The 15,212-nt window shown below is 37.1% G+C and overlaps 1 protein-coding gene across 2 annotated transcripts in view; it reads left to right on the top strand.

Annotated features, from left to right (window-relative positions):
• Positions 1-15,212, top strand: part of GRID2 (glutamate ionotropic receptor delta type subunit 2) — a 739,921-nt gene that overhangs the window by 219,881 nt on the left and 504,828 nt on the right. The gene's annotated exons all lie outside the window — the stretch shown is intronic.

The raw sequence follows: 15,212 nt of genomic DNA, 5'->3' as shown, positions 1-15,212 counted from the left end.
CAGAGCTGTCATATTCCTCTAGTTTGTGTAGTTAGACCTTCATGTGCTAGCTCAGTCCCTGCTCTTGGAGAACATGTTTGAGAGGGTTCCCACTAATGTCATGTGAGGTGAAGAGATCCTTGCAAAATTGGAATCCTCAGCTGGTGATCTTAACACTTAAGCAAGTATAGATCTCAATAAATTCCATATTGTCTGCTCTTTTTATTTTCCTTTGTTCTTCATTGTTCATTTCCTTCCTGGTAAACAAAAACCATGTGCTTGGTAGGATAAATCACTCCAGGTCACTTTTCACTGGCACTGATTTTTCCTATCTGTAAAATACTTGGGAGTCAAAAAGCTGGTTATTTCCCTGATAATCTCTGGGTAAGATTTCTGAAGTGGGCTTAAGTGAAAATATTTCATAGCCGTATCTCCAAACATCTGCTCATTCTTGAAGTGATCTATAGTGGAGGCATTTCAGTTGTAGTTATTAACAATTTTCATGTTATGCTTTGCTGTCCTGTCATATTTAATGAGAAAAAGTACAGCTATGGCTTGGAAGAAAACAGTTTAAGATACATAAGCTCCATTGCAAATTAATTTTTATACTTCCAAATACTTGTATGGACATAGCTGCTTTAATCTTACCATTGTTTTGCTATGGAGTGGGAAAGGAATGAACACATAAGTTATACTAGTTAATAAAATTGTATACACTCTTACAAATGTTGCTCAAATTTCATCCCTAAGGTTAGTGTTTAAGTTCTATTAATTTATTGGATTGATTCTTTCAAACCAACTCAGCTTTACTTTGACATTCACATTTGAAAAATAAACCTCATTTAAACTACAAAATCTTATGTGATTTGGCATTAAAGGCAAATACTACTTCATATCAGTTATGTTTTGTACAACCTTTAGATTGCCAAATTATGAAGGAGTTTAAGGTCTGTGATGAAAACAGAATATTGATGATGTTTAAATTGTTAGTTCTTTCTTAGGTGCGCTTTTCTCCACATTTGAAGTTTGCGAGCTTTTTCTATGCCATATATATCTTTGCTAGGCTTTATATGTCTTTACGCTGATTTAAAGGGAAAACATTTTTCTGATGAGAGTTAACATTGTTCTTAGTGAGATTGCCTTAACATTGCAAGAGAGCAATTTGTTGCAGTAAATTGAAATGAATTAAAAGTTAGTGAAATTTTTTGAGCATAAATTTTCCTTAGCATTTGTAATACCCTTTCAGCCATCAGTTTCTGTGAAAAATGCTGGAGAAGGCTCATAGAGGACCATGTCCAGTGCTTGTCTGTATATTATCAAACTTTATTTTTGTTGTATTCAAAATGTTTTGCCTGCAGGCTGCTGAATATGTTTTTTGACCTGTTTTCTCAGCTGATGGTTGCACTTTCAGTCATAGCAAAATTGATCTAATATGTTGTCAAAACTGAGAAGATAGAAGATTTACTTATCTACTGTGAAAACATTTTTCTGTCTTCAGACTGAACTGATATCTACAAATCAATAGGGACTTTAAACTATAATGACGTCTTGAAAAATGATTTTTTTTTCCTAAACAGCAATATGTTGTATTTTCATAAACATGTTTCAGAAAATGAACCCTTGTTCCTCCAGCTCGAGGAAAAGAAACCTACTGTGATTACAGCTTCTTTGAACCAGGCCTGACTAGCAAGCTCCCTTCTAATGCTGCCAGTATTGAATCCAGTTACTGATTTAATTCTTGGAATATGATTACAGTTTGCTTGTCTTTACTTTGATTACAGGGGAAAAAAAATGAGGAGAAAAAATTAAATATACTACCTCTAAGGCCAAAAGAATGTACAAAACATTAGCCTTGCTTTTGACTTCAGAGACAAGTGCATTGCATGTGATATTTGTTGACCTTAATCAATACAGCTTCTGTGCTGTCCTGTGGTATAAGTCTCTGAGTTACTGGGAAATTTGTTCAGTCAGCGTATTCAGGAGCTGCATAAAACTTAGAGATATTGAATGACGAATATTAGGATGATTCTTTAACAGCAGAGCGAAGGAGGGTGCAGTATGATGCAATTTAAAAAATTTTTTTTTTAGAAATGGATCCGGTATTTTTCCTAACTGGTAGCTTTCAAAACAAGGTAGATAATTCTTTTTCCCTTGTAGTTTTTTTTTTGCAAAATTTCTAGCTGCTTTTCTAAAGGGAAGTGTGAATGCTTTCATTAAGTCTGGAAGGCAAAGGAAAAAAAGAAGATAGTTGTAGACTGAAAGCCGTTCAACACCATAAAACTCCTTGAAAAAGGAACACCTTATAGAATTGCTTTTTAAAAACTAATTTCACATTTTGGAGCACAAAGGTGTGATACACCTAAAAAAAAAAAACCCCATATATAGATTTGTAGGGAAGCAGTGCATATTCTAAATTTGTTTTGAAGATGGTAAAATACAGTTCTGCAGTTAAATATTTTGAGAACTGCTGACATAATTGGTATATATATTTTCTGCAACACTTTCCTTTAAAAGAGTGCATTGAGTCATTTTTTATTTCTGTCATTTTGGCATAAACACAGAAGAAGTCAATTTTTTTCTTAACTGAGATCAGTAATTAGGCATAAAGTTCACTATGTAAAGAAAAGTTATTCCCAGAAACTTTCCAGGCTAAATAGTCCCCAACTTTCTCAACTATGTATGATCCTCACCCTAAGAAATTTATATTCATTGGAAAAATTCCTTGGTGTGACCTGGATCAGAGCATCAATAAATCTCTGAGTATACACTCTCATTTCAAATCTGGGAAAGTATTCTGTGGAATTCCCCTAGATTGGAGAATGTTCTTGGATTCTTCAAAATCTCTTATACAAAGGAAAAAGAAAAAAAAGAAAAAGTAATGTAGTGTATAATTGCATCCCAGTTGCTCTGGTATGTGACCTGATTCTCATCTGTGCAGATATGTTATCTTGTGTCAAAGTTAAATGTAAGCTAAATTGCTAAAATACTGTAGGTGGCAATCTTTTTTTTAGGGTTGCTATTAGCATTAAAACCTATATTGAACAATGTATTAATGCCTGTGTTCTCTCTTTTGATCTTTCTAGGTGTTGAAGCACTAGCAATGGTATTTGCAATATTTCTGTTTAACTTTTTTTTTAAAGTTTACAAAGCTAGATATAAGCATTGAAGATTCCAAATGGAATGAAATATTAAAGCACCCTGAAGCTACTTTTAGTGCTGCAAAATGAGAAAACGGAGATAAGAAACAAACAAAAAAAAACATGCTCAGCATGTAAATTTATGTTTTCAAGTAATAGGATTTGGCTCAGAACCAGTTTGTTGTTTTGTTTTTTGTTTTTGTCCCCCCCCTCCTCGCCCGTAGTGTTTAAAGCAGTAGGAATGTGCCACGGAGTATTAGATTTTTACAGTGGTGCTATACCACTGGAAACAGGAAAATGTTTAACTCAGCAGGCTATCATTGACTATTGTCTGCTAGATTTCTGGAGACTTCTTGAACAAGATTCACGTGGCTAAAACCAGGTGGTTAAACTGCATTTATCATTTGTTTGGAATAGACTGTGTCTGCTGCATTCTCACTACTGTTCTGCAGTTATACATATAGAGCTAGATTCAGTGGGAATTTTGGCCTGTTTTTCTATATAATCTGTACAAGGCATATTGTATGTGTACAAGATCACAATGTGTGATCTTTCTGTCTCCTACCAAGTCTGTGGTTTGGTTGTTGGACTGAAAAAGAATTTGATCACAAGCCCTGTTATCTGAAATAACTTATCTGAATAACAATGAAGAAGTATTTCTTCTCAAGATGTCATGCTCCTGACTCTCCCCATGCAATGTGAAAGAATTATATTCTCTCTTATTTTCTGATAGTACTGAAGAGCTTCACTACTGCCCTTCCCAAATCTCTGCTTTCTGTGAAAGTTTCAGCATCTCAGAATTGCATGAAAGCTCTGGACAGGTTCCACCCAACCTCTGTCACGTTTGTATATGAGTAACCATCATAATATGTATTCTTCTAGCTGCTTCCTCTGTTTGTGACTCTGTAATTTGGAGGATAAATTTCAGAACAAAAATTGAGGTTTATTTTTAGATATTGTAACTCACCATGAAAAGTGCTGTGATTATAAAACTGGGCAGTGCAATAATGAGAATTCAGTGTCAGTATTCAGAATCAGTACTACAAGTTGAGTTTTCTGTTGGTTAAATACAATTTTGAAATACATTTTTAAGAAGAAAGTAATGTAAGAATAAATAATGAAAGGGAAGGAAATTTAGTCTTGTGTGGAATTGCTAATGCGGTTTATATCTGTGAATTAATTTTCAAAGGAACTGGATAAATTCCAGTCTCACTTATGCTTTTGTCATTCCAGGCAATAATTTCTGAGACTGCTATCTGAGGTAATCATTTTAAGTACAAAATTTCATCCGCACACTTCTAGATCTCACTTGTACCTCTTTATTGATTGTGCGTTAGTTGTTGCCTTTGTTAATACTCATAGAGATTGAAATAAAATCAAGATGAGTAAACTGAAAGACAAATATCTGACTGGATACAGCAACAAAGAACGCTGTTATAAATCTTAGTTACTGCTTTGCTTTTACAGTATTGATGCTGGTTTCTGTTGAGACTGAGTTAGTTTTATCGGTAAAATGACTCTTTTTCTATCCTTGAGAAGATAGCCTTGTGTTTCTTCTCAATATGCATAATATCCATTGGACAGAATCTGAGCTGAGATCCTCAATTTCTCTGTCTTGTTCCAATGAGAGCAAGAATTGGATGCCTAACTTCTGAGGTGATGAATACGATACCCATCCTAAAAGCAAGAGTGTTTGGAGTTCTCTTATAGACTACCCATGCAAAACCTCTTCCCTTCCTTACAATTTTTCTTCTTGATCTTTGAAAGAGACATCTGCAAATATTTGGTTAGAGTGTAATGAGGAGTGGAAAATAAAGAGAAAATTCTGTATTCAGATGTATTCAGTGCACCCGAACCCCAAAATGCTGTTCTCTCTGCATGAGTTTAAGTTTCAGACTTCACTGGCTGAGTGATAATTGGATTCAGTCTTTTGTAAGGGGTTTCAGGAAAGTAATTTTGTCTTTAATTTCTAACAGTAACAAAAAGAGCAAAAGGGAAATTATAAGAAAATAGCTTTTGTGGCAGTACAGTGTAACAGTACTCTGATGAAAGAGCTGATCTGCGTTTCTGCTTGGTATTGCAAAGTCCAGTGAATGTTATGCATTTATTTTAACATTGATAAATGTAAAAGGGATGGTACAAAATCTACTTTTCTGATTAATTCTTTTACAGGATCATAAATCTGCTTTGGTATTATTTCTTTGTAGTAAGATATAGAGGTATATGGTATATTGCCCTTAAAAAGAATACAACTGTTCTGCATTCCTGAATATAATTTTAAACCTCTGAATAATGATCTAACTTACAGTTACATATTGGTCTTGTTTTATGCTTTTCCAGTTATACTCTGTGATGGTAGACACTGAATCATCATAAGGAAATCGATGTCTTTCTAAGCAACAAAGAAATAGAGATTTCACATAGGAACTCTCAGAACAGTGTGCTCTAGTGTAGGTAATATGTGGACCTGCAAACCTGACCTGACATCTCCATACCTACGCAGCTATTAATAAGCAGAAATTAACATCACCCAATCCTTCAGCACTAGCACATGCTATGATACGATGCTTTTTGACATTCAGAGTCACTTTAGCTTTCAGGTAGCCTGGATAGGGAAAAACATTAAAAATGTAGGCACCTTTTCTCTTCTCATAGTTCTCTTTCCTGCAATGTGTAATTTTTGGATAATACATTAAGGTACATCCTGACTATTTTGTTGCTGACTGTGCTTTTCTTGTCCCTGTAACTGCAGCATCTGTAACTGTGGTGGATTGACCTTTACCAGTTACCAGACGACTCTCTCACTCCTTCTCGATGGGACAGGAGGATAAAATAAGATGGAAGAGCTTGTGGGTTGAGATAAAGACAAGGAGATTACTTATCAATTACTGTTACAGTCTGAATTACAGACTCAACTTGTGAAAAATTAATTTATTGCCAATTGAAATAGATCTGTTTAGTGATAAACAAAAACAAAAATTAAAACATCACCTCCCCTTCTTTCCCAGTTTCAAGTTCAGTCCTTCATCCCTGACTCCTCTACCTCCTTCTCCACCCCAAGCAGTGCAGGGGATGAGGTTTGGGGGAGTACCTTGCAGTACCTTCCTCTTAATTTACTATGGAAAGGTATTTCCTTATGGAAAGCATTTTGCTTCTAAAACGTCTTCTGCAGCCTATTAGGTCTTGGAAATCCCCTTCAAAGTCTGACATGACAGAGTATGGAAGCTGTGATGAACTGTAGTGGTTTGGCACTTGAAATTTAAATGGATGAGTCTGAGCATCGTGTTGTTGAATGAAACAAATCTTTTTTCAAAAGGTGTTTCTGATTTTCATCATGCCTTACCTGCTATTTCTGCCTTTGCCTTCTTAGTTACCTCCTGAAGGAAATGCTTCTGGACTGATCAGAGTTCCTCCCTTTCTCTGCCAGCTGTCCTTTTCTTTGACTCTGTCCTTTATCTCTACATCAGAATGACATGTACTAGTTCATATAAAGTTAGTTTTGGAGTCATGATTAGAAAAAAAAATCCAAAAGAAAATCTACCTAGTTTTTTTTGTTTATTTCATTTGCTATTGCAATTTGAATAGTTGAAATGTTCAAGTAGCCTATTCATAGGAATTTTTTTTTACTTTCGTCCAAGTAAAATAGTTTCTGACATAACTTCAATAGTATTTTCTACTAACATTCTCTGCTCTTTTTTTATTATTAATCTATTGCTAGTATTAAATTAGAGGAGTATTTTAAGAAGTAATAATTTGAAGGTTAGAATTAATCCAGAGCTGTGGATCTAAATTCAGAATTTCATGATAGTTTAATTTCAAAGACGTAATTAGGTAATCCTTATCTCCTATGTCTGTAGTCTGACAGTGCGTGAAGAAAGTAAATGGTCATTTTGGCTTCAGTAGAAAGATCTGAATGTATACAATTTTTCATGATAGGTTATCAAGTTCTCATGGTGAGGAGATACCATGTTTTTCCTTTGAGTTCCTTCTACAGGCTCCAGTTCAGAATTGTCACCCTTACCCTCTCTGTCTTAAGTGAACAAGCTTTTATTTTTTCCATGTATCAAATGCATTTTATACTGTCAACTGTAGACACTATGTCAACGGCTTTGGTGTGCTTTCCTCACAGGTTACACATTGATTTGTTTTTCATGATACCTCATAGGCCTGAAATGGACTGTACCATATGTGCTATGTAAGCTTGCTTGACTTGAAATCCATTCTACAATCTTGTGATTTTTGATTGGCCCTGCTCTGTGCTTCTTACCGCTCTAGTACCCTCTGATTTCATAAACCATTGAAGTTTCAGCATTAATGTTTAATAACTGTGACCTCAGAATTGGTTAAATTCAGTTGTCTTCATCTTATTTTTTATGGGAGCAGATTTTAAGCTTATTAAAAAAAAAAACAGGACTTGATTTTTCTTTGCTATAACACTTTTGTCATAAATAGGAATTGGTTCAATAAAAAGGACAATACAGATATTAAGAAAGAGACACATATTGTTATTTTTCATTTAGAATGGCCTTATGGCTAACCCTTCATTTTGAAACAAAGGAGAGGAAAATCAGCCTCTTTATTTTCCTGTAGTAGTAGTAGATAGCATGGAAGGTTGTATAGACCAATTGATTCATTGTCCTCCCTAGACAGTTAGTGCAACTTCCCACCCTCCCTGAAAAAAAGCCCAATCAAGCAAGCAAAAGAACGCCCAACCAAGCAGATCGTGAAATATGAAAAAAACAGTGTTGGTTTATTCTCTGTTCTAGGTGATTACTTCCAGGGGCCACCTCAGTTGTGAGCAAAATGTGAATTGTTTGATGGTATTTTGAGAATCAGAGATTTGGCATTGTCATGCCAATTGAAATTTCCTTCCTTTCAGCTACACCACTTGAAAAATCAGAAGTCTTGTGCTAGGATGGTAGAATTTTTATTTTTTTTTTCACTCTATATACTTTTTTTCTCCTGTGTCCTTGCAATACAAGACACATGCAGCTTTAGGACTGTCAGTATATAAAATAAAACAGTCTATTCTGAGGTAATATACTTAGTTACCATATGGTGACATATGCTTCTCTGATTTTAATCTGTAATTTTCTCCAATATAAAAAATATGTGGAAGTTTGTTTTATATTTGTTGAATTCCAAGAAAAATAAAAAACTATTTCTAGAGACCTTTAAAATAGATAGGGTTAAAAGAGTTACTAAATTCTTTTGTCATTGCTCAAGAGAAGTCTCCAAGAGGAAAGACAAAGCTTTCTATTAACTACTTGCAAATAGCAATATTCAAATTGTTTTAAAATACATATTATCTTTTTCTAAGCACCTCTTATGTGCCTTGTATATTTACACCCTTTTCTGGCCCTATGTACATTTGCTTTTTTCCCTAAAAAAAAAAATCCAAAAGAAAAAAAAAGATAATTACTCTAAATCTTCATGTGATATTAAAGTCCCACTTGGCTCACACTGATTACTATAAATTAAATATAATGGTAATCAACCTCAGCGTTTAGCATGTGGTATGGAAATCTGTGATTTCCATTGATTGCAGTGAAATTATACATATGCTATTTACGCAATATGCGAATAATGCAAAAATACTTTTTACCACTGGTATTAGTATATTTTGCAATTAGGCTGTATCTTTAATCCTAGGAGGGTACAGAACAGTTCACAAATGACTCTAGTGTAGCAACAGCGATTAAATGCATGCTTAACTTGAAGCACTTAAATAGTTTCAGTGAAGTCAGTGTAATCACAAATGAAAAATTGCTCTGGGTTTGGGTATGTCAGTACCAGCAGTATGCAGCTGGTGCTGGATATCTTGTGTGTACCAGTAATCTCCTTGACACCCAGCTGCCATCAGGGGAGTTGTATGTGCTATTACTTCTGGTTCTTTGCAAACTACTCGAAGACACTCTCCTTAAACTTCTGTCTCTGACATTGAGGATGTTTCAGCCATAGTCGCCTTTGCTTTTTCATCAGTTGTGCTTCCTCTTGTTAAACCTAAGAATTGACTTCATGGCTGGCTTCACCAAGATCTTACCCAACAGTTAATAAAACACATTTATATTTACAAAGTACATCTTTTGTTAAAAGAATATGAAAAAGTGAAGGGAAATGTGTCTTTTCAGCTCTACTAAAATAATGAAGAATGTGGACTTTAGGTTGCTACATTATTGTTTGTTCCCAAAGCAATTGCATTCCTTTACAGCAAGTTAAGTAATTGTGCCTCACTGATGCTCTCATAAGTATAATTTTTAAGTGACATTTTATTTTAGTTGTGAATCTGTCAGTGTAATTCAGATAACTTACTTAACTGCTGATATAAAAGCTTCTCCACTAATGCATGTTTTTCATTTCTTTCAAAATACATTTTCCCCTTACGGGTGATAAGAACTGTTAACTCAGCAGGTAGGCCACTCTAAGGTCTAAAACAAGTGTATCTTTAAATAAGGCTAACAGAATTCTAAGAGCAACAAAGTGAGTGAAGCTGAGCATTAGCTGTAGGAAAATGTGAAGGAGTGTCACCGTATCCAGGTGCTGCACTCACTTAAACCCTCTAGACAGCGGAAGGATTAGGGAAGCACGTACAAATTGGGGCAAATCAGAAAAATAAGATATTAAAACCACAGAAGAATGCTTGTCAAGGATAAATTTTACAAAATGTGATAATAACAACTTAAATATGCATAGTGCCTTCCAACCCCCCAGTTCTGAAGTGCTTTGCAGACTCCTGACGACCCTGCTAAAAAGACATCCGTACAGGAAAAGTGGCAGCTTTCTAAGACATGGTAAGATAGAAGAGACAAATAGTTTTCAAACAAAATCGAAAATTGAGCAAAATAACCGAGCCATTTGCCATATGTGAACTCCAGACAGTCCAAACAGTTGGAGATAAACGTACTGCTGGAGGATTTTTCTACTCAAACATGACTTCATCATAAAAGCATAAAGTGATTAAATACATCCTATCTGTTTTGTGCTATTTTGACATGTAAATTTGAAATCAAACTACATAAAAATGAAGTACTGGAATTTAATTGAACATTTTTCTTCCTTGAATTAGTGTTAATTCATTTGACTTTGATAGAAACTTCATTTCCATTTTTTAATATTAACCGTAATTAAAAAGTTAAATACAGGCATGTACCTTGTAGGGAAAAAAAAATCAGAAATGAAAGAAAAGTCATTTAACTAATCAAAATTACATGGAAATTTGGAGCAGGTTTAGTCTTTGTTTGATACTTTTCTTTTAACTTTTTAAAGATTTTCTTAGTGACATCTTGTTATGAGAAGACTTCTAGAAATCTCTTTGGAAGAATAATGATGGAGTCAGCTCTCTCAGCTTTTTGTACATTGTACCTGTCATTGATATATTTAAAAAATCAGCAGGACAGACATACACCCTTCTGCACAGGACTGACCTTTTTTTTTTTTTTAAATACTTGTATTGATGAAGTTTTGGGTCATTAAACTATGCTTAAATCTAGGATTAGAGTCTAAATTTGGGAATTCAGATACTGAACAGGTCTATTTATTGAAGAGTCTTGCAAACCTACTAGGATGGGTTTGATGGACGGACTACTCGGTGGATAAGGAGTTGGCTGGATGGCCGCACTCAGACAGTGGTGGTCAACGGCTCAATGTCCATGTGGAGACCGGTCATGAGTGGCGTCCCTCAGGGGTCCATGCTCGGCCCGGCCCTGTTCAACACCTTTGTCGGCGACATGGACAGTGGGATAGAGTGCACCCTCAGCAAGTTCGCCGATGACACCAAGTTGTGTGGTGCCGTCGACATGCTGGAAGGGAGGGATGCCATCCAGAGGGACCTTGACAGGCTGGAGAGGTGGGCCCGTGCCAACCTCATGAAGTTCAACCAGGCCAAGTGCAAGGTCCTGCACCTGGGTCATGGCAATCCCAGGCACAAATACAGGCTGGGCAGAGAATGGATTGAGAGCAGGCCTGAGGAGAAGGACTTGGGAGTGCTGGTGGACAAGAAGCTTAACATGAGCAGGCAATGCGCCTTTGCAGCCCAGAAGGCCAACCGCATCCTGGGCTGCATCAAGAGAAGCGTGGCCAGCAGGTCGAGGGAGGTGATTCTCCCCCTCTACTCTGCCCTGGTGAGACCCCACCTGGAGTACTGTGTCCAGTTCTGGAGCCCCCAACACAAGAAGGACATGGACCAGTTGGAGAAGGTCCAGAGGAGGGCCACGAAGATGATAAAAGGGCTGGAGCACCTCTCTTATGAGGACAGGCTGAGGGAGTTGGGGCTGTTCAGCCTGGAGAAGAGGAGGCTCCGGGGAGACCTGATAGCGGTCTTCCAGTACCTCAAGGGGGCCTACAAGAAAGATGGGGAAAGGCTGTTTAGTAGGGCCTGTTGCAATAGGACGAGGGGTAATGGTTTTAAAATAGAGGGAGGTAGATTTAGATTAGAAATTAGGAAAATTTTTTTTTACGATGTGAGTTGTAGAACACTGGAACAGGTTGCCCAGAAAGGTGGTGGATGCCCCATCCCTGGAAACGTTCAAGGCCAGGCTGGATGAGGCTCTGAGCAACCTGACCTAGTGGGGGATGTCCCTGCTCCTTGCAGGGGGGTTGGACTAGATGACCTTTGAAGGTCCCTTCCAACCCTAACCCTTCTATAATTCTGTGATTCTATGATTCTATGATTAAGATGGTGGTTAACATCTGAAGGATACTTTGGTGTTCACATGCATCATTAGACTACAATTAAAACAGAGGTTAGGGCTGGTTTGAGAAAGGAGCTACTGAAGACCTCTGGTTATTAGTTTTCTTTAGGCTTACAGAACTAAAATTATTTTTGATACCGGGTGGAGCACCACTGATGAAAGGGTTAGTTGTTCAATGTGTGCTTTTGTAAAGTTAAGAAGCCTTCATCTATGATAAAAACTAGGGTGAGGACTGCAGTTAGGAGTAAGATTCCAGCAATCAGGTGTAGAGGCACTGTATTACTTTTTGTGTTGTGCCAGTGCCCCTGATTTTGGATGAGTACTGGTGTGAAGAGGAGCAATAGCTGACTTCTGCTTGCAGTATGTGAGGAAAGTATGAGGCATTGCTGTGGTTCAAGTTTCTAGTTGAAGTAAGAGATTTTAAAAGTAAGAACTTAAAGATACTGTCAACTATGTAATAAAAGAATACCTACAGGACTACCTGCTGCTAGTTGTGTTGACTGGTAAAAGCTAGAGGTCAAGTTAGGTTTTGGGAATAAAGGATTGAAAAAGTCAGTTTATTGCAGGTTTTTGCAGGTCTCGGGGAATAACACAAATGACAGAAGAAAAAACTCTTGTAATTTTGGTGGCATTTTGGTTCATTTCCTTTTTGTTAAGCTTGGATTAGGGTTATGGGAAGAAAGGCCTTACAATAGTCATGTAGTAGTCATGTAGGATGAAAATGGATATGAAAGCAGATTGCATAACTTTATTTTGGTGCAGAAGTGTGGCCAATGGACTATGATTAAATACAGAGTTATGGCTACTATCAGAGCACAAGAAGTCAGCAGAAGTGCCACCTTTACTGTGGGACTATCCAAAGTGCTGGGTCCTAGTCCTTGTGTTGGAGGAACAAGTATTTTATATTTCTGGATCAAGATTGGAGTTGAGGAAATTAAAAATCTAGGAGGTCAGTTTATTGAGCAAAGCCTGGAGGAATGTAAGCACATTGTGGTGAAGAAATGAAATGGAGAGCTCTAATGAAAGCCAAAGTTAGTCAAGGCTCTGAAGAGCAAGCATTTATGGACTCGGTGAGTATTTCAGGAAAGAGTAATGCTCAACTAAGCTAATGTGGAATAAAAAACATGTCATCGTTTTTGTTTTTTTTTCTTCTTGAAGCCAGGGTATCCACAAGGGAAGGTAAGTGTTTAAATTCTACTGATTATTCAATAGAAGGTTAAATAGTACTTAAAGACTGATTAAAAGCTATATAACTGAGTAGGTAGTTTAGTCCAGTGGTTGAAAATGTGTGTGATTCTACCCTAAGAGAAATATGATTATAACCCTAGCACTTCGATAGAGCCCAGAGACAAGTGACTGTTTCAACTCATCCATGAATGACAACATTCTGCACAGACTCCAGATACACCTTAAAACGATGTACTTAATGTCTTGCAGCTGTATCACTCTTACTTTGACTGTACACGTGTTACAATTCACCATCAGGTGGATGCCAGAAAAGAAAATGAGCGGCGAAAGGATTAACACTGCCTGTATATGTATATATCAAAAGTGGCGGAAACAAAAGTGAAAGCGTAAGCTGAGAGTTTGTGCTCTTAGGCTGGTATACTTGGAAGAAGACCCCAGTGTATGAAGCTGTTCTTTGCAGTGCCTTAGTAGCAACTGCGATTGGGCTTTTTTTTTTCCATTCAAAAATGAAATATGTCGCTATAGTTGCCAGACCTTTGATCACTCTTCACTGTGATTATTTCTGGGCTCACGGAGCTCCTACACAGATGGTAAAATAGGCTGATGTAGTATGTCTCCGAAATGACAACATTTCTCATGCTAGAAAGAAGCACAGCATGCCTCTGTGAGGGATATCTGCATTGCTATCACTAGTGTTAGTTTGCAGGTAATGCTTTGGACCTGTTTTTTTCTTCTTTGGTACTTGATGTGCACATAGCAAGGGAAAACAAGTACCAGCATATATGAAGGGGTATGATTTAGATAGAGACATTGCAAGTTACAAACATGACATCTGTCTTTCTTGGCAAGAGAACTGAGAACCTGGAATGAAAATGGTTTGGAACTATGGGGATTCATTTCAGAACAAGGTCAGAAACACAAAAGCAAATTACATGGGCTAGTCTGAACATTATTTTTCATTAAAAATCAGTGCCCATGCTTACTGTTAGATGCATTATTATGACCATATGTTAGGACTAAAGAAAAACAAAATGCATTTGGAAGATGCCATTGATCTTTAATGATTGTGCTGTCTGTGACTTAATGAAGCATATGGCTTGTCCAGTTCATGAAGTGGAAGGAATTTTCACTGGGGACATGTTGACATGGCAAATGCTTGGTAGGTTTTAGCCTTCACGTTGTCATTTTTACAGTATGGTTTGCTGCAGCGTTGAAGATGCTTTGACCTTCATAATGCAGCAAAATGACAACTGGAAGCTGAGCAGAATTTCCAGTGAAGTGAAAATTTGACTCATCGTGGCAGTATTACAGGTTTTGATAATTTATTTTAAACTGAATTTAATTCTTGTTATGTGAGAATGAGGTATCATTGCTAATCTTCTGTGAAGAAAAGTGGTATCATCTCTTCATGATATAATCATAGAATCATAGAATGGTTGGGTTGAAAGGGACCTTCAAAGGTCACCTAGTCCAACCCCTGTGCAGTAAGCAGGGACACATTCAGCTAGATCAGGTTGCTCAGAGCCCCATCCAGCCTGACCTTGAACATCTCCAGGGGTGGAGCATCCACCACCTCTCTGGGCAACCTGTTCCAGTGCTTCACCACTCTCATGGTAAATAACTTCTTCCTTTTATCTAGTCTAAATCTACCCTCTTTCAAAAATCATTTCTTCTAGAATAAGGGGTGCCAAAATGCATATGCAGTCTGGAAGTTGCTATTTCAGGTTTATCAAGTTTCTGGAGGTTTATAAAGTTTTTGAATCATTGAATTCCATTGAATTCAGGAAATTCAATTTCCAGAATTTCTGGAATTCCAAAATTCACACAAATTTCACTAACCAAAAATAGAAAAAGGAGAATTTTATACCTTGTGTTTGGGGGCTTACCAGACTGTTGCTGATGGCAGCTGAGGGGGTGGGCAGTGCAGGAATCTCTCTCTGCCCTATCCAGGCATCTCATGCCTGCTGAAGGGCCCCGTGGGCATGGTGAAGCAGTGCCCCACTTGCTGAGTAAGCCTGTTATAATTTTCATCTCAGTGACTCTTTTGGGAGCTCAGGTCAAGTGCTATGCTTCACAAAGGAGAAAAACCTGTGTGTTTTGTTAGCTGAAAATGCAAGAGATTGATAGGGTCCACAAGTGCAGTTTTCTCACAGTATTAGTCACTTTTTATGGCACTATTTTTGCAAAAGCCATCAATTCTATGTGTCATAATCAAGTT

Source organism: Chlamydotis macqueenii, chromosome 4 (assembly GCF_036417535.1).
Source record: "Chlamydotis macqueenii isolate bChlMac1 chromosome 4, bChlMac1.mat, whole genome shotgun sequence".
Taxonomy (NCBI): domain Eukaryota; kingdom Metazoa; phylum Chordata; class Aves; order Otidiformes; family Otididae; genus Chlamydotis; species Chlamydotis macqueenii.
Note: the sequence above shows the minus strand (reverse complement) of the source record. Positions and strands in the feature narration are given on the sequence as shown.